This window comes from Lynx canadensis, chromosome X (assembly GCF_007474595.2).
Source record: "Lynx canadensis isolate LIC74 chromosome X, mLynCan4.pri.v2, whole genome shotgun sequence".
Classification (NCBI taxonomy): domain Eukaryota; kingdom Metazoa; phylum Chordata; class Mammalia; order Carnivora; family Felidae; genus Lynx; species Lynx canadensis.
In genome coordinates, this window is record NC_044321.2 from 1,411,280 (window position 1) to 1,430,762 (window position 19,483).

The window sequence follows — 19,483 nt, forward strand, 5'->3', positions numbered from 1 at the left end:
ATATGGGGTTAGATTGCACCCTAGTGACCTCATTTTACCTTAAACGCCTCTTTAAAGATCCCAGCTCCAAATACAGCCTCACTTTTAGGTCCTGGGGATGAGGGTTTCAATATAAGAATTCGGGGAATGACACAATTTAGCCCATAACGTACGCGCAGAGATGGGACTATCCGTTGGGATGTACAGAACCTCTCAAGGTAGTGATTTTCTTTTTAGGCTTGGGTATTCCATCTGGATTCACCATCAAGGGACACTCAGCCCCCAAGAATACCTTGGGTTAACGTCTTCGACAAACCACCACCACTCACCAAAAGAGGCTTTCTTCACCGATTCTGCTTGTGTGGAAATCCTTAAGCCGCTCCTCTTGTTACCGTATATTTTATGATCTGGAGGTAAGAGTCACTTCAGCCCTCCATAAATTCTAGGGAAAGTAAGAACAATCGTGAGAGAGAGGCAGTTGATGAAAAAAACATTATAATATTAGATACACCTGTTTCCGGGACGACGGTAATTCTTGCTTCCTTCACTCTTGGGTAATACTTTGCTAAAGGAGAAACATTCCATGAGAAGAAAAACACACACGCACTTTCTCTGCTTCTTGGACTTCCTGTCTAGCAGGTTAAGAAATCTGGAAAACCAATTCTCTGGCTGTTCAACTAATTATTGGGGCAGAACTATGCACGGGGGCCTCTCGCCGTACCCACATTTCAGAAGACAATCCACTTCCGAACAGAAATGTAAGCCAAGTATTCGCCATTGAGCCAATATCCGAGTCAAAAACTCCAAGTGTGTTTCGAGCACAGGCCATTGCTAACTAATTTTCATTTTCAGTATGTTAATGAAGATACAACAGCTACGTGGCTTCCCAGTTTTAAACAGTTTCTCAAGAGGCAGCTAAGCCTTTTGTTCAAGGTGAGTTACTCAGATCAGGGCCCTTTCCCCAAGGCTGTTGTGATTCCCCGTTGGAACTCTAACATAGCCCAGGCCGGAGCCGTTAGCCACGGGTGCTGCTGTCTGGGACCCTCTTTACCTCTCATCCATGCTGCGTCCCATCCGTGACACAAATAAGCGGCCATTTGCGAACGATTGCACTTTCGGTTTCCGGAAATAACACCATCAAGAAAGATGCGATGAACTCACACAGCTCAGTAGAAAGAAAGCAACCAATCCGGTTTAAAAATGAGCAGAAGACAAGAACAGACATGTCTCCAAAGAAGCCATCCAGATGACCAGCAGACACATGAAAAGACGCTCCACATCCCTCATCATCGGGGAAAATGTGTTAAGTCAGACAGAGTCTGTGAAGTCAGACATGTACTGTATGATCTCCCTTCCACATAGAATCTAAATACAAGTGAGAGTTCTAGAAACTGCGGGTAGAAAAGTGGTTACCAGGAATCAGGGGTTGACTGGGTGGGGGGGGGGGAAGGGGAAGGAAGATTGGATGGTGTCCAGCTCCTAGTTCTAAGCCCCAAGGCTTTCTGTTTGAGGTGAGCCTCTTGTCACTGTCAGAGAAATGATGAGGTCTTTGTTCTGGATGATGGAAACGGAAGTGCTTTCCGTTAACTCTTGCTGCCCTGAAAAACAGAGCCCCGGCCAGAGACCTGGAGGAGGTGGTTTGTTTTGGAGGCTGTCCGAAGAAGATGGATGAGAGAGACAGGAAGACAGGCAAGGTGACAGAGGGACAGCTGGGCTTGAGTCCCACTGGGGACTCTATCAGCATGCTTGTAGAAGAGTGTCAGGGACCAGTCTTGACGTTGGACTGGAGCGTTGGACATCCCATGCCCCAAACCCACTCCTGTTGGTTGTGGAGAAGCCAGAAGGCAGTCCCCGTCACCTCCCTGACCCCAAATCTGAGCTTTGAACAAACCCTGAGACGGACCAGGTATCAGCCGGCACTGCACGTGGAACGTTGCCCACGGGCACAGGACAACGGACATCGCCTGCCCCTGGAGCTGAGCACCGCCGAGGAGGTGTGCCACGGACAGGGCTTGCCAGTCCTGCGGGGGGAAGTTTCCAGGGGCAGGCGATGGAGGTGGAAATGTTAATGATCTCAGAGACCTCTTCCACTTGAACTGGAGGCAATAGGGACGAGGTAGGGGGTTTTGCAGGTAGAATGGTACATTTGATGGAGGGAAGGTACGGTTGAGGGCAGCTGAGAGCATGTACGCTTTCTATAAAGTTTGAGGTGAGCTCATTGGCTTAGACGGAGGCAGCATCGTTTTAGGGAAACGGGGTGGGGGACGGCGGGGGGGAGATGGAAAATAATGATTGTAGAAAGCGGGATGAGAAGTGTCCTGGGGCACATAATGCCAACAAATGGTCACTGGGGTGCGGTTTGTCTCCAGCCACACCCAGCTCGGGAGAATTTCCACCCTGGGTTTGGGCAGGGTCAATGTGGGGACCCATTGCCAGCCCAGAGGACTTCTGACCGAGACCGGTGCTTGAAGATCTGCCTCTGGACGACAGTATCTCAGACAACACGGAGCTGGGAGTGACCAATCTGGGCGTGACCGCAGAAGCGCTCCATTGGGAACGTTACTTGGGACCCGCTGGATCAGAGACACGCGTGAATCTCAGAGACTTCCCAAGTATTAGAACCTCAATTACCCGACTTCGATATCACCTGCATTCCGTCATTTGTTAATTGGCTCAGAGAAGCCATAAAAAGAACTGAACACATTTCTAACTGACCGGAGAGAGGAGAGTCTGTTTTCTTCATTCCTCTGGTGTTTGGAGCAAGTCTACTTTCTGTTGTTTTTTTTTTTTTTTTTCATTTGACTGTAAGTCCAGCTTCTTGTGCCTGTAAGATGATATATTTTTCTTTGTGAAAGTACATAAATTTAGGACGACGGCACTGACATGTGAGATTATGAAAATACTTTAGGAAGAGAAAACTCGTTAAATTATTTTCTGTGTGTACTCTTTGGATGTGCCTTCGGAACTAAAAGGTGCGGGGGGAGGGTGGAGGTAAACTCAAGCCAAAAGCTAAAAAAAAAAAGTAGAAGGGAATGATGAAAATTCAGCATTTGGACTCTGTTTGGAATAAATGAACGCACATGCGTTTTGGCAAATCCAATTCTTAGAGAAATACTTTCTCTTTCAGAGTGTTTGTAAGGCAGGGGGAGAAAAAGGCAGGAATGTACAAGTCCCAGGGTCACTCGTACAGAGACCATATGATCATGGGATCACCTAAGTCTTGAGGAGCCCAATGGCTTCAGGTGACATAGCCCGAATGAAGTGTTATTAAAAATGTAAGTGTGGTAACTATTTCCTCTTGTCTATGGTAGTTAAATCTCAGTGGGCACAGAAAGTCTGCCCTTGCAGAACATCAGGAGTCCTCCGGAGCACTTAGTAGGGAGCCCTGTCCACCCAAGTTGCCCCAGGTAGACCCCACAAGACGCATGCTCTTTTTGTTCCTAGCCACCTTCCACCCACCCACGCATGGATGGATGCCACACTCAGAACCAGCCTGGGCCATTGCCCGAATCACACACTGTCTCTGGAGATCGGCCATCACCCTGGCGACAGCAACGTGAGTCCACTCTGAGCTTGAAACTCTCTTGGACCATCCTCTGTCTTGTTCGATGCAAAGCAAAGCCCTCTGAGCTGGACCACAGATGATGGATGGTGTATTAGTCTGCTAGTGTTGAAGTAACAAAGATACACTGCCCCCCAAATGGGGATGATGATAACAAAATTATTTCCTGGGGGGTGCGGGGAGGTTGCTATGAATGGAAAGTGTCTATACAGCTTTTAGAACATGGTACGGGTTTGGTGAAGGCTTCGTGCCCCTAGGTAGAATGGGGATATTATTTTCTCTGTCTGTAACCACCCCACCCTGAAATTTCCGAGTCCGATTGCCCAGTTAAAACCGGGATAAGGGATTTTTAAAAAGAAATAGTTTAGTCTCAGGTGTTCTTAAATGGCCAACTTTGTCATTGCCTGTGGGCGATGGGACCCGGAGCCGACTCAGGAGTGTTGGGTAAGAAGCAAAAAGTGCCTGTGGCTTTGTGGAACTTTAAAGATGTTTTTCAGTGGGTGACCAGAGAGGTGACAAGAGACACAGATTGCAAAGGGACAGTGAGTCCCGCGTGGCTAGTCTGCAAGCTATGGGGCTTCCAAGCAGGTGTGCGACATGGCAGCAGGGGTGTGTGCTAGTGAGGAGAGGTCCTGGCAAACGTCACGTGTTACACGCTGCTTGTCGGGGACTTGCCGAGACCTGGCTTGAGGCGCGTCTGAATGGAGGCGGGATTTCTCCTTCAGTTTCGACAAATGTCTTTAAGAGCACCGCAGACAACACCCAGGGCTCAGTGTGCCCTAAGGAAGCCAATTGGACAATAAATTATATTTAAAAAATAAATAGAATACAATACAGTACAATACAATACAGTAAAGTAAAATAAAATTAAAATAAAATAAAATAAAATAAAATAAAATAAAATAAAATAAAATAAAATAACTGATGTATGAAAAACATAAATAAATAAACATAAAACAAAGGGGCGCCTGGGTGGCTCAGTCGGTTCACTGTCCGACTTCAGCTCAGGTCATGATCTCACGGTTTGTGAGTTCGAGCCCCGTGTCGGGCTCTGTGCTGACAGCTCAGAGCCTGGATCCTGCTTAGGATTCTGTGTCCTACCCTTTCTCTGTCCCTCCCCTGCTCGTTCTCCCACATACTCTCTTTCTCTCAAAACTAAATAAACATTTAAAAAAAATTTTTTTTAAAAGAGCCACAGGGACCCGGATGAAGCAACAGCTTTGTTGTTGTTGTGGGACAAATACACAGCCCAAAACTTACCATTGTAACCACTTGAGGTACACAGCTCAGTGCCATTAACCACACTACCTGGTTGCGGAATCATCCCCGCCATCTCTGTCCAGAACTTTTTATCTTTCCAAACTGAAACTCTGTCCCCACTAAACACTAACTCCCATCCCTGTCCCAGCCCAGGAACCACTTTTCTACTTTGTCTCCCGGGGTGACTCTTCTAGGGACCCCACATATGTGGAATCACATAGGATGCGTCCTTCAGTGACTGGCTTATATCAGTGAGCATCACGTCCTCAAGGTCTGTCCGCGTTGTAGCAGGTGCAGAACGTCCTTCCTTTTCAAGACAGCATCATCTTCCTCCATGTGCCTGGGCCACGTTTTCTTTATCCATGCATCGATCCATGGATCCTTGCGTTGTTTCCATTTCTTGGCCACCGTGAATCATGCTGTTAGCAGCCTTCTGCAAATGTCTGTATGTCTCTGCTTCCAGATTCTTTTGAATAAATACCCAGTCTTGGAATTGCTGTATCGTATGCCCATTCTGTGGCACGATGTGTTCTAAATAAACTTGCCCCAAAATGCCTCCTTATAAACTATGTTTTAACAGCTCAGAGGTTAGGGCTGCACAATTCTGAATATCTATTATCAGGGAGCCCGGAAATGTGTTCCTTCGTTCACAGATGAGCAGAAGGACATGTTAATCGTTTCTTGCCCTCATAGGGAACTTATCATTCCTCAAAAACTGTGGACCAGAAGTCAAAGTCAGGTTTTAGCATGGCTGGTCTCAGGTGTAGCAAACAGGAGGCCATATAGACGTGGGAGAAGCAAGTGTTTGAAGAAGGATATAGTTTAACACAGAGGCGATGTCAGGTCTTCTACACATGATTCCTGTCTTCCTCTTCTCTTTCCAGAGACTTCTGTCCACTCCTGTGTTTGCTGTCCGCCAGTGAGAGGTCTGCTCTCAATCCCCCTTTATGAAAAGCCAGCCCACAAACATCCCTGTGGCTGAAATCTTGACATAGACGAACATGTACCATCCAAGTACGTCCTGTGTTCTTTTTGGCTGCTTTGTATATTTGAAATGGCCCTTCTCTTCAAAAAATAAGCCAAGAACCCTTGAAAATTACCACAGGATCATTTTCGTGAGGAGGTCCGTTGGAAACCAAGCTCAGCGTCATTATCCCACTCACGCTCTTGCCCTCCACCTCTGATACCATTTACAGATGATCTGGGAACTTGCAGGGTCATTTTAAAGTACTGACATCTTGATGGATGGTAAATGCACGCATGAGCTCCCACACACTTAATCTCGGAGGGATTAAGGATTTCTCTACCAAGACGTCTGGCTCCACGTCTGTGTTTTCTTACCGTCTTGATGTCACCTCCCTTCTGGTTGGAAAGAAAATGCATCAGGAGCTTCTGAAATTAAATACAACAGGATCTAATGATGTGATACAGGGAGGAGTTCGTTTTCCTGCAACAGTGGCTATCCGTGTTCTAATCCCGAGGCCAGACTCAATGGTGACAGACACACATTTAAGCAAGCTTCCCTACCTTCGACTCTCCTTGTGTTATTTCTGCCATAGAATCGTCACAAGAATAGTAGGTAATTGGGGCGCCTGGGTGGCTCAGTCAGTTAAGCATCCAAGCTTGGCTCAGGTCATGATCTACTTTGTAATTTCAACGGAAAGAGTTTCCAGATAATGTAAATGAATAAAATGTTCTCTAGACAATCCATTCCTCATTCAAAGAAAAAAAAAAAGGTTATGTTAAAAAATGTCTTCAGGTAGGAAGAGAAAGAAGAACCCATTGCCTACGCAAAGGTATGAGAATGAGAACAAAGGTATATATGGATTATCGTAATGAAATCAGTCATTTCTTGGAGGGAAAAGGATACCTATGCGTGGAATGTCATGGATTTTATGGATGGTGGAAATACGTGGCTGGAATCGAGAGCCAAAACTTGCTCTGTTGCGTGACCAATGAAAACACATCTTTGCGTACGTGATCATTAGGTGACAGTGTGGTGACCCGTATTTTCCTGTTTGCATCTTTCCTGGTATGCGTTTGTGTTGTGCTTCTCAGCACACTGTATTCTGTATAAAAAAAATACCGGGTGCAAGGTGACAGGCTGGCAAGTTCAGCTCCACGCGTTTAGGAAGCCGTGAGCATAGCAACGAACTAAGCGAAGGATGAAGTACCTGCCCCACCATATTTTCAGTTAGTTTTCTTTCTTTTAGGACAAAACACCTGGCCGACTCTTAATGACCTATAATTCCCGTTTTTCCAACCACCAATAGTGTTTTCCCATCTTTGTACTGAAAACAGAAGAAAGGTGGTTTTACCTACTATCTACGCATATGATTGTTTAAACTCCTCCCAAAGTAGAAAGAGAATGTCTAAGAATCTCCTTTCTCTTGGTGTGTTTACCACAAACACAAACTTGGGATGCCCCCATTTAAAGATGCTCAGTGGGGATCTTACACAGACACTTATTGGAGAGTAACACCTTGTTGCATAAGGAGAGACTCACAGATAGCTCATGATAAACTTTATTTATTTCTTTGTTTGTTTTTTAACTTTTTTGATGTTTATTTATTTGAGAGAGAGAGATACAGAGACAGAGAGAGAGGGAGACACAGAATCTGAAGCAGGATCCGGGCTCCGAGCTGTCAGCACAGAGCCTGACGTGGGGCTCGAACCCATGAACTGTGAGATCATGACCAGAGGTGAAGTCAGATGCTCAACCAACTGAGCCACCCAGGCGCCCCTAAACTTTATTTATTTTTTAAAAATCATCTATTTTTTTTTTTTTTTAGTTTGAGAGAGAGAGAGAGAGAGAATCTTAAGAAGGAGAGAGGAAGAGAGAATCTCACAAATCGTGAGACCGTGACCTGAACACAAATCAAGAGTCAGAAGCTCAACCAAGTGAGCTACCCAGGTGCCCCACTCATGAAAAACTTTAAATGTAACAGGAATTTCCCTGGATGACTAGAGAAATATATTCATACACAAAAGGGATTCAATAGATAATGTACTGTATCTATACATGTATCTGAATCCTTAACATCAATGATCCATCAAATAGATTTATACCTTAAAGTATGCTTATATTTTTCATGATTTTTAAAGGTAAACTCCACCCCTAAAGTGGGGCTCAAACTCAGGACCCCAAAACCAAGAGTTCCATGCTCTACCGACTGAGCCCGCCAGGCACCCAAGGTATGCTTGTATTTATATTTATACATACACGTATTGAATGCGTAAGTTACATATATGTATTATTTGCAAATTGTCACCTGTAGTTTAATATAAGGATATACTTATACATTTAATTTATGCTTATATTCTAAATTCGGGTTTTGAATAAGGCATTAAAAGGTGAAGGGTAAAGTGAGTAGAACGTTGAAGAAAATCTACTCTTAGCAGAAGCCAGGAGCAACGTAACATGATGATTCGAATGCCTTTTTTCTCCTACCCTGGCACCGACATTGGATTTCATGAATAGACCTACCCTGGAGGCGACAACCACCAGCAGCATCGTTTCAGTTGTAGATTTCCACCAGAATGTCAGTGCTCGTCAGTGATGTAATTTGTGTAATGGGATATTATATTATAAACACACTATCCTGTGGTTCTGAAAACCGCAAAGTAACTCCAGACTCTGTCCAGGGAGAGGAAGGATGAAACCCGGAGTGTCCAGGATGAAACAGGGTTCGTGTTGTTCTGAGGCACCGCGTGGTCTAAACTTTCATTCAGGAGCTCCCGCACTTCAAAGGTGAAAGCCGGGCCACGGAATTGTTTCCACCCCCCTGTGCTGGCGATGGGAGGGGGCCCTGTAGTTTCTGGACATAATGCATTCTCCTGAATTATCTAGGTGGCTGGGCATTTGCTGAGGTCTCCAGGAAGGGAGATGGGCTTCCAGCATGCATAGTGACCACCGGTAGGGAATGTATTGACCAGAAGGGCTATTGTGTCTCCAAAATTCTGCAAAGGAGACGCATGTGCGCATAAAGAGGCCGCCACAGTCTCCCTCCAGGACGGGGTGGGAGATGAAAGAGTGTTATGTATTTTGAGGGGAAGGAAAATAATTCAACCCAAGGGGTTCTTGTGTTTTCACGTGAATGTAGAACAAAGCAGCTGCTCACATCAGCAGCCCCTTGGGGAGAAAGGCAGGTGCTTGGGTCATTTCCTTTCCATATGAGTGAGTTTTCTTTACCTGCCCAAATTGAATAAAGTCAAACTGAGAACACAGGAAAAAGAGTAATATTAGAGTCTAAGCTTAGAGTGTTCTCCACTCAAGACACCTTGGATCCAAAAAGAATATTTCTGGTTGCCTTAAAGACCACAGGCAATTGATAAACTCACAGGATGGGAAACAGGCACCTCATAGTATGCCACCGGCAAAGTGAAGACCAGTTTAACTGTGGGTGGCTTTAGGGGATGAGAAGTAGGTGCTATGGGGTCCTGAAGGGAAAAGGGGATGCAGAGATGAAGGGAGTTAGAAGGACCCTGTTCCGTATGTTAAGAGCTTAAGAGAGGGAGGGAGAAATCTCATAAATAGGAATACCTGAGTCCAGCCATGTAAGGAAACATGCAACTCCAAAGGGTTAGCACATAACCCTTGCCTCAGGCTCTGCTTTTAGGGAATCTAGCGGGAGTCTGTCAGTGGTAGCCAGCACAATCCATCATTCTTAGGATTACTTGAGATAATACATGTATTGTGTCTCATCTATCTGACCTGTTATAGGTCTTCTGGATAAGTTGGGTGGCCATAAGAACCTAGAATCCATGTGTGAGAATCTCTTTGACTTTTATGAGTACTGTTTGGGATTTTTCAACAGTGATTACACTTTGTCCATAGCAAATGGTTGATAAAGCTCATTGCCAAGGAAAGGTTGTTTGGAGGTCGCCATGTGGAGTCGACAAGGATGATGTTCTGAGGTTTCTAGCTGCATCCACAAGAGTTCCAAGTAGGATAAGGGCAGATAACAATGTCAAAGTGGATCCATTTTCAAGTTGACTTGCTTTGCTATGTCAGCTCAGCCCTACCTGGGATTCCTGGAAGGAATTCTAAAAACAGAGGGATTGTGAATGGCATACCTTTGTAAGCTATTTGGAAGAGGTGACGTTAAGCCTCAGAGGTTCTGGGCAGGTGATACCTTATAGGGTGTGGGGAAGGGTGAGCACAGGGCATCATGGGTCACTGGCTGTGGAGGTCCCAACCACTGTATCGGGAATGTTGTAGACTTTCTCCAATCAGTGCCAGGAATGTCTGCTCTCTGGAGACATGGAGAAGAAAAACCACCTGTGAATGTTAATACTTGAAGAAAAACAAAACTGGACAAAAGATGACCCTAGTAAGATATAATTATATATATATATATATATATATATATATATATATGTATAATTTTCCAATAACCTTTGAGTGAAGGCTTTTGATCAAAACTGAAGTGCTTTTTGTTAACAGGTGATAAATGCCTTGCTCTTGAAAAAAAATTTCATAATTCCAAAAACAACAGTACCCGAAAGAATCCGGACTGTTCTGATCAAAATTTTTAAAATATACTTGCAATGGAAATGACTTGACAAGAGATGGAAAAGGAGTTGATGTTTGTGTATTCATCTTGAAATGGGTACATTTATAAACAGATTTTTCAGATCTGATTCAAGGATAAACATTTACTGAAAAAGTGCAATTTGACACTGGTCCCCAATTCAAATCACTTTAAAAGATGGGACCGAGCCATAGACATATGACCTCATTTGCAGTAAGAAAATTAATTCAGTTGGTTAAGCATCTGACTTCAGCTTTGAGCCCTGCGTCAGGCTCTGTGCTAATGGCTCAGAGCCTGGACCCTGCTTTGGATTCTGTGTCTCCCTCTCTCTGTCCCTCCCCTTCTCTCTCTCTCTCTCTCTCTCTCTCTCTCCCTCTCTCCCTCTCTCCCTCTCTCCCTCTCTCTCTAAATTAAATAGACATTTAAAAAATTAGAAAGAAAAAAATTAATTCAGCATTATTTATTTCATTCCTTGTGAGGCTGACCCAAAAACGAAGTCCTTCAATGAAAAGAATTGTTTTTGAAAGAACCAAAACTTTTTCACATACTTAATTCTGGCGACTATAGTCATGTCAGTAAAAAAATTTATTCTGTGTTCCCACAGTGTGTATGTGTATCACACCACCTCTTTGTTCACATTAAATATCTTACAATTTTACTCCCCGGTTATATCCAGAAAGGTGCATTGAGGTAGGGGGAAGTCAAGGTTTAAATAGCATTTTTGTAAAGAGTTTCATTAGCAGGAAAATGAGTCACAGTGCATGCATTGAACATTAAGATGTGAGCTACATGAAGACATGAGGGGTTCTGGGAAAGCTGAGATTTCAAGGTCAACAGACTCACTCATGGGCATCTTCCTAGGAGAAGTCAGAGGCACCGAGACAAGACATGTGGGAGAGGCCCATGCGCTCCTGTGCGCAGGGGCAGAAATGCAGTGACAATTCCTGTGAGCGCCCGGCAGGTGCCAGGCTGGGGCTCAGTGTTTCACAGCACATATGCTAATTCTCATGGCCTTTGATAAGGTGGGTATTGAGTTTCTGTCTTGCGCTTGATACAAATTCACCACGGGGGTGCCTGCCAGTCTCCGTCAGAAGAGCATACAAGTCTTGATCTCGGGGTTCTAAATTTGAGCCCCACGTTGGGTGTAGAAGTTACTGAAAAAGAAAATATTTTTGAAACAAGTTCACCATAAATGAGATGGGGAGTGTCCAAGACGTAGGAGCAAGTCAGGGATTCAAAGCCAGCTCTGACAGATTTCCACTCCCAGCTCTGCACATTGCCATTTTCGTACCAGGCCTGCCTCCCTCAGCGGAAGGAATGACCTCTCCCTCCTGGAATGTGCAAACGTAGCTCCAAGTCTCCCGGACCCACGCCAGAGTAGGTGTTTTTGATGTTTTGTCTTAAAGACCCATGTGCAGATTGCATTTGCCTGCACTTTGTTTTGCTAAATACTCACCAGTGTGAGGTGAGGCATGTACCCAAGTCCCTCCAAGGGCATGACAAGGAGCTGCCTAGCAAAGTTACTCAATGAACAATAACAACGTAGGGAGATAGATCTCTGGTCTCCCTCCTGACTTTTTCCTCTGCTCCTCCCTTTACTGGTATCGCCCGACTGAACGACAGCCTTGGAAAACCCACCAAAGAAAAATGCAAGAGTGTTTTTGGTTTCCTCTGGCATGTATCAGATAATTTTTCTACTCCCCCGTAATGATTCCAAGAGGGAAGGGTTGCATTCTTGATCGAGACAAAAATAAGGAGTGCTTATTTCAGGGTGTCTGTGCAAACCACAATTCCTGATGCAGACGGTAGCTGTCCCGAAGGAAAAATATGTGCCAGATCCTTTTCTTCCCAAAGGGGCTGAACTGTGGCCCCTTAAGAGCCATATGTTGAACTTCTATCCCTTCTTAGCTCTGAATGGGATTGTATCTGGAGGTGGGGTCTTTAAAGAGGGGATTAAGGTAAAATGAGACCAGTAGGGTGGGTCCTGATCCCATAGGACTGGGGTCCTTATGAGAAGGGAAGATCAGGACAGACATGCACAGAGGGACGACCACGTGAGGACACAGGTGGGACAAGGCAATGACACCGCAAGGAGAAAGATCTCAGGAGGAACCAGCCTCAACCCCGCCTGGATCTCAGACTCCCAGCCTCCAGGACCAGGAGAGAATACATGTTTGTTGTTGAAACCATACAGGATATGGTGGTTGCTATAGCAGCCTTAGCAAACTAACACATCCCCTTGATAAATAGTGACACTCCGCACGTCTTACTGGTGTTGGCACCAGCCCTGCACCTAGTCACGCACACACAGCTAATCGAAGGGGCTGTTGACGATGCCTGGTCGCCATATTTTGCTCTCAGCCCATGCATACTTGCTGAATACCATTTGGGGCTCCCTGGTCTGGCTGGAAGCAGCTCCCACGGTTCCCACTTCGCCAAGGCTCTCTAGGCCCCAATGTTTCTTCCCTGCTCCCTCCCCATTTTTCAGGGCATTTTGTCATTGGAGTTCCCAGCATATCCAGGACTGCCTGATTTTGATGGTCAGTTCCGTAACGACGAATGATGTTGAGTGTCTTTTCATGCGAGTATCGATCATGGGTATGTATGCCTTCCTTAGACAAATGTCTATTCAAGACCTCTGCCCATTTTCAAACGGGGTTGTTTGTCAAGACCTCTGCCCATTTTTAAATTGGGTTGCTCATTTGGTTGTTGAGTGGTGTATATATTCGTTATATACAAATGTATGTATTCCTTATATACAAATGTATGTATTCGTTATATACAAATGTATGTATTCTTTACATACAAATATATGTATTCTTTACATACATATAAATATAGGTGTTCTTTATATTTATATATTATATATATATATATATATATATATATATATATATATATAAAGACTCTTCATATATTCTCAATGTTAATTCCTTCTCAGATATACAATTTACAAATATGTCCTCCCATTCTGTGGGTCACCTTTCATGCTCTTAATAGGTCCTTTGATGCACCAATGGTTTTAGTTGAAGAGGTACAATTTATTTATTTTTCCCTTGGTTTCCTGTGCTTTGATGTCAAGAAAGTCAAGACATTTCTGTAGCTACTCAAGGCATTTCTTTTAGGCAAGCCGATGTGCATTCAGAGTGGAGAATACAAGAGTCGGTACGACCTCTCTGTCCCCAGGAATTCCCAGTGCAGTCAGGCCCCAGGCATCTAGTGGCACTTTTTGTCACATGTTCTCCTCTGTTGCTTGTTGCGGCCTAGAAGGTGGCATGCCCCACGAGGCACCAAGACAAACCAGTTTTGCCAAAGTCCCGAGAGCACTGGTCACCACTGGCTCTCCCTTCGCCTCCAGGAACTGAATCAACTACAGACTACAGACGTCCTGACCACAGTTCCTGCCTGCAGCCCCATTGGTCAACCATGCCCAATTCTCCAAGGGTCACTTTGGGAAAGTTCCACCACATTTTTGTGTTATGTTTTCCCATTTTTCTTTTTTCTTTTTTCCTAGAGAAATGTACAAATCTGCACTCCCAGTGAGACCTTCTTTGTGGCTCTTAGACAAGCATGTGTTTGCAAAAACTACGTTTAGGAGAGGCCAGGTTTCCCCACATCCCCCCCAGGAGGTGACATTTGGATATTTTGCATGAATGATGGGAACACCCCTGGAGAGGGCTTTTGGAAAGGATAGATAAGGCTGGTGAAGGATCTCATACCTCCTCCCAAGTTTCCGCAGACGAGGCAGGTTTTCAGTCTGATGGCTCTCAGCCTTCGCAGGCACTTTCCAGACCGGTGACGTCACCTCCTCTGGAAGGACTGAGGCACAGCTGTCTGCCCAGAGGCTCAGAGCAGAGCACCACCGGCCTCTCAGACGATAAATCTCGCAGCGATAGTGTCTGATACCTGAGCCATCTGGTCCAACCCTTCCAGCCATTATATCTGTACGGTGATTTTTTAAGGGATTGTTTCCCCATTGAGGCAGGGGCGTCTGATACAGCCGCCCTTGTGAGTGGCCTCTCCAGATAAGTGCCTTGTTCACAGTAATTGTGACTGTGACGCTTTTCTCTACTGCTCCCTACAACAAGGGCATGGTGTGAAGGTGTATCAGTCTTTGGGAGCAAAGCGTCCATTAACCTTCTGGCTCTGAGTTTAACCACATGTAAAACTTGGAAGTGTACCGTATATGCTCTTTGTCTTTCTCGGAGGCCACGGTGACGTTTGGGAGAACAATGCGTGTAGGTGATCGAATAATGGGATTCAAGACACCGTGTGTGCACGTTTATAAGACAGCGTGCACTTTTAGACCACGTTAACTGGGATATACACGAAAATATCCAACAGAATTTTACTGCTCTAGGGAGAAATCCTTTGCCAACACGCATCATGTAGTATTTATAGATGAAACATACTATTTTGGAAGAGTTTGTTGTGTGCATTTTGAGACAAGATCTCCGGGTATTTAAGCAACTTCACATTTATCCGTTGGAATTCTAGACGGGTAAACATTTTTGTTTTCCTCTTGGAAACATGTTTGAAGGTGTGGTGTTAGTGAGGATTCATTTTCACATAAACTTCAAGCTGTCGTACGGGACCGAGTCGAAAGTCACTGTTCTCAGCCTAAAAACAAATGCCACTGAGATGCGTGGTTAACAACACACAGGAGACGTTTCAGCAAGCTAGATCTCTTCGTTGTTATTTGAAACTGCAGTTTAGTGAGTGAGGAAAAAAATGAACAAAAAAATAGGCCCCAGTCAAAGGAGAGACTTTCGATGATGCACACAGATACACACGCTGCAGGCTACGGTCCCAACCGCCAGCCGTGTGCAGATGCACGAAGCTGGGCTCGGCTCCAACAGCTGCCCAGACCAGCCGGTCCCACCCCAACACCCTCTGGATATGAAGCGTCCTCCTGTGGTCGGGAGGACAAGTTTGGTCCCTGCATCAGCTTGGAGAAGCTCCTGGAGATGGGGGTTGAAGGACCCACCATGCATTTATCCAAAATGCAGCATGTACTGGGGACACCCCAAGGAAATTACTCACTGGCACTAACTTTAGCAGCCTACCCCTCTCCCTGTTGGTGGGAGCTTGGGAAACCCACCAGATTAGCTGGAGAACTTTTAATTTTTTATTCATTTTTAATTTTTTAATGTTTTATTTGTTTTCCAGAGAGAGAGAGAGAGACACAGAGTGAGAAGGCGAGGGGCAGAGAGCGAGGGAGACACAGAATCCGAAGCAGGCTCCAGGCTCTGAGCCGTCAGCACAGAGCCCGACACGGGCCTGGAACTCACAAACCGTGAGATCGTGACCTGAGCCAAAGTTGGATGCTCAACCGACTGAGCCCCCCACGCGCTCCTGACAGACTTTCTAAATAGCACATGTTCCACTGCGCACATCTACAAGAGAGTCTGGGAAGCTTTAACACCCAATTCCACTGTAAGAAGGAAACTTCCACTGTGGTGCAGGGAGGTGGCTAAAATGTGCAGAACTCATCGGTGACTGGTGGTGACCATCAATGCCTCTGTCCAATGCATGTGCAAATTCAACCTCTATCCTGGTGTCGTGCACACGCAGCACTGTGAACCCTCATGTTGAAACCCAATCAGGGGCGCCTGGGTGGCTTAGTGAGTTAAGCGTCCGACTCTTGATTTCAGCTCAGGTCACGATCTCACGGTTGTAAGATGGAGCCCTGCATCTGGTTCTACATTGGGCAGGGAGCCTGTTGGGGACTCTCGCTCTCCCTCTCTCTCCCTGCCCCCTGCCTCCAGACAATCAAACAAGCACCTTTTTTGGTTGTATGTTGCCAAGTCTCTCCTCGGTCCAAAACACACAGCCGTCCCACATGCCTTGCCTGGGAAGAACCCAACAGCCTGACCAAGGATAAACTCACCTGAAGGGCTTCGTTCTACATCCCACCTGTGTGCGAAAGGAAGTCAAAAGCCAAATTTTGAGAAAGAAATTTGAGGTGGGTCAGTTGATGCAGAAGATTTTTCTTTTTGTGCTCCTGACAAATGCTTCTCCAGACATTTCATGAAGGTAATTAATGGGGCAGGACCGTCACTTGGAGAACACAGAATGTTGTTCTATTACGGACTGAATGTTGTTTCCTTACCTCCCTGCAAATTTATTTGGTGACGCCCCAATCTCCAGCATGGATGCTCTTGGAGTAAGGATGTAATTAAGGTGCCATGAGGCCCTAGGGGTGAGGGCATGATGCAATAGAATTGATGTCCTTATAGGAAGAGACACCATCTCTGTGTGTGTGTCTCTGTCTACAGAGTGAGCACATGGCAACCAGTGGCTGTCTGCCAGCCAGGAAGAAGGCGCTAGGCAGAAACCAAGCATGGCGGCACCTTGCTCTTGGACTCCCAGCCTCCAGATCTGTGAGAAGTCTGTGTCGACTGTGTAAGGCCTCACCATCGACTATTCTGCTAGGACAGTCTGAGTGAAGACACGATCTCTGGCTGTCTAGCACGTGATTTTCGATCATTGGGTCACATGGATTTTGTAATCCACGGTATGTTTGTTTATTGCGCCCCCCCCCCCAAAGGAACCAATGAGCACTGGCTGGGCAGAGAGGCCATGTGGAGGGTCTGATGGTGCCTGACTATGCTGTTAAGGTATGTTCCTGCCTTTCCCCAGGAGTCGAGGAAACCACAGGAGCACAGGTGTAGGCTATGTTTTCTACTTTTCAGCGTTTCCTTTTGCCAAGGTGACAGTAGAAACGTGGAAAACTATTTCTTACTGATTTCCTCTGTGTGGGCACTGGGGTGAATCACTCCCCCTAGTTATTTATGCCTGTAGGGACCCAGCAGGCCTGCTACTTGCTGCATCCAGTTTCATGGGTGGGAGACCTTGTGCTTTGCTCCTGTTGACTCCCTGGTAAAATGCCCTTAGAAGTGACATTTTGTGCATTGACCGTGCTGGAGGACAGCGTCATAGAGAGGAGGGCTTGGGGGCTCTTGGGGGCTGACATTTTAAAGTGGCTATTTCGTTCTAGCCAAATGCAAGCACCCCATGGGATGGATCTCTTTGGGCTGTGTGTGACCCTTTCCTGTTCTGACGCCTCACATTTTGGTAAGCATGATTCGAATATGAGTGCATGCACTATTACAGAGGGATTGAGTCAACAGCACAACAGAGACCCAGAAAATATCTATCATCTATCTATTATCTATCTATCTATCTATCTATCTATCTATCATCTATCTATCATATATATCATCATCTATCACTTATCTGTTTATCAATCTATCATCTATCCATCCATCTTTCATCTATGTATCCATTGATCTATGTATCTGTCATCAATCTATCCATCTTTCCATCTACCCATCCATCCATCCATCCATCCATCATCTATGTACCTATCCACTGATCTATCTATACATCTATCCAACCATTCACCCATCCATCTATCCATCCATCCAATCCATCCATCCATAATCTATCTACCTATCCATTGATCATTCTACCTATCTACCATCCATCCTTCTATCCATCCATCATTTATCTATTATCTATTATCTATCTATCTATCTATCTATCTATCTATCCATCCATCCTATCTGTCAACCACATATCTATTCATACCTAGTATGGAAATGTACTTCAGCATGTAGTCAGTCAAGGCTTCCAAATTCACAGGTTGTATTCTGGTTAGGCACTCTGTGTGGTGCATCATGGTTGATTTCAAACAAGGGGGAGTCAATTTTAGGGAATCACCCATGTATAGGAAAAGCCCGGAAACTCAAGCTCACAGCCCTACCGTTCTAGGAGAGACACTGAACAGCTGTGTATACCAAGGTGTGTCATATGCGCTGTGTGAATGCCAATGGCAATCACATAGGCTCACGTTCCCTTTTACCATGTGATCATTTGTATGAATCAAGCTGATTAAAGCTCAGCCTGTCTGATGCTCAGATGCCACCCTGAATTCCCTGATGTTTTCTCCGCTGCATGAGCTCTGCCGACACCACACACCTGGAAAGCCATTCCATAGCGAGTGCCGGGGGAAGAAAGAGCTTCTCTGTGTGTGCACAAAAGAATGGCTTCCCAGTGAGGAAGCTGCGAGTCTGTGAGCAAACAACCGTATTTAAAACAATGCACTTAGAAGAAATACATGTTTAGATATACTTTCAGAGTTGCAAACAACAATGGCTTAATTGTCATGAGTTCTAGTTTTTGACCACCAAATATAATGTCTCTGACAATTGCGGGAAGGAAATTCATCTTTAGAATTCCCGGGACTGAGGCCACAGTCATGACTTTTGAATAAAACTGCTTTAGACTTCTTTGACTGGGGCGGGGTGGGGGAGTAAAAAGCATGCTGTTCATGCTCTAGGACAATCGTGAGGGCATGCCGCTGACTCAGGAAGAGTTTCAGTCACCAACCTCACCATTGCGGTGAGGCAGAGGGGCCTGGGACACAAACAGAGCTCATTCGACTTGAGGCTTTTACCAACCAACATGTGACCTCTCCCCTAACAGAAATGTTTCCAGAGAAATCCTCTGTGCCATGTGCATTTTTCCCCCCACTGGAAGCTCTCCTTGAAAATCTGTGAGTCCACACCGAGTACTGGGGTCGGCCTCAGACACCAGACTCCCGATGCATAAACCCTCTGGGCTTTCGTGAGAAAACCTTAACTATGGGTGTCCTCCCAATTTTCTCCATATTATGTCACTTTGGGCAACTTGAGTAACCTCTGAATGTGAGCTAATTACAGTATTTCATTTGCCAATGTCTCACTATCCGATTGCATCCAAAGAGTTTCAACGCACTTGGCTGCAGTTGGAACTCAAAGGGGCCAAGTCTAGAGTTTTCCCGGTATCTTCACCCGATTCCCTACTGTTTCTCTTTCCCTGATACTTGATAACAGGTAAGGAGCTGCCCATAGTCAAAATCATAATTTGTAATATCTCCACACGCAAAACCAGTTGGGACATCTAGTTTACCACAGTACTTTATTGCTTCCTACAGTTTTGTCTGCAAGAATGATTCAATATCCCACCTTGAAGATATCTCCTTTCTCCAGTAGATAGTCATCATACTCAAACTACTCAAGCAGCCACGGAATCTCACCTTGACCTACATGCTCCCTTTCGTTCTTGGATAGACTCTGTTTATAGGTGGCACATTGGCTGATAT

The 19,483-nt window shown here is 45.3% G+C and overlaps 1 long non-coding RNA gene across 1 annotated transcript; it reads left to right on the plus strand.

The window, feature by feature from the left end:
* Positions 1-1,183: 1,183 nt before the first annotated feature.
* Positions 1,184-19,245, plus strand: LOC115507898. Its single transcript, XR_003966825.1, has 3 exons — positions 1,184-1,279; positions 11,851-11,854; positions 19,233-19,245. It is a non-coding gene; the product is annotated as an uncharacterized LOC115507898 (long non-coding RNA).
* Positions 19,246-19,483: the final 238 nt, after the last annotated feature.